This window comes from Juglans regia, unplaced genomic scaffold (genome assembly GCF_001411555.2).
Source record: "Juglans regia cultivar Chandler unplaced genomic scaffold, Walnut 2.0 Scaffold_1175, whole genome shotgun sequence".
Taxonomy (NCBI): domain Eukaryota; kingdom Viridiplantae; phylum Streptophyta; class Magnoliopsida; order Fagales; family Juglandaceae; genus Juglans; species Juglans regia.
In genome coordinates this window covers 1-202 of record NW_023342143.1, presented here as the reverse complement: position 1 = coordinate 202, position 202 = coordinate 1, and the positions used below count along the sequence as shown (strand labels likewise).

The following is a 202-nucleotide window of genomic DNA, read 5'->3' as shown; positions in this document are numbered from 1 at the left end:
TTAAGTAATTAGTTTGATGGGTGCGATCATACCAGCACTAATGCACCGGATCCCATCAGAACTCCGCAGTTAAGCGTGCTTGGGCGAGAGTAGTACTAGGATGGGTGACCTCCTGGGAAGTCCTCGGGTTGCACCCCTCGTTTTTGTTTTTTCCGCCTTGCGAGATAAATTGACAAGAAGGACCACTCGGGAGTGGATTTTT

At 49.0% G+C, this 202-nt stretch overlaps 1 non-coding gene across 1 annotated transcript; it reads left to right on the top strand.

Moving 5' to 3' along the window:
- Positions 1 to 18: 18 nt before the first annotated feature.
- On the top strand, positions 19 to 137 carry LOC118345017. The gene has a single exon (XR_004798712.1). It is a non-coding gene; the product is annotated as a 5S ribosomal RNA (ribosomal RNA).
- The last annotated feature ends 65 nt before the right edge of the window (positions 138 to 202 follow it).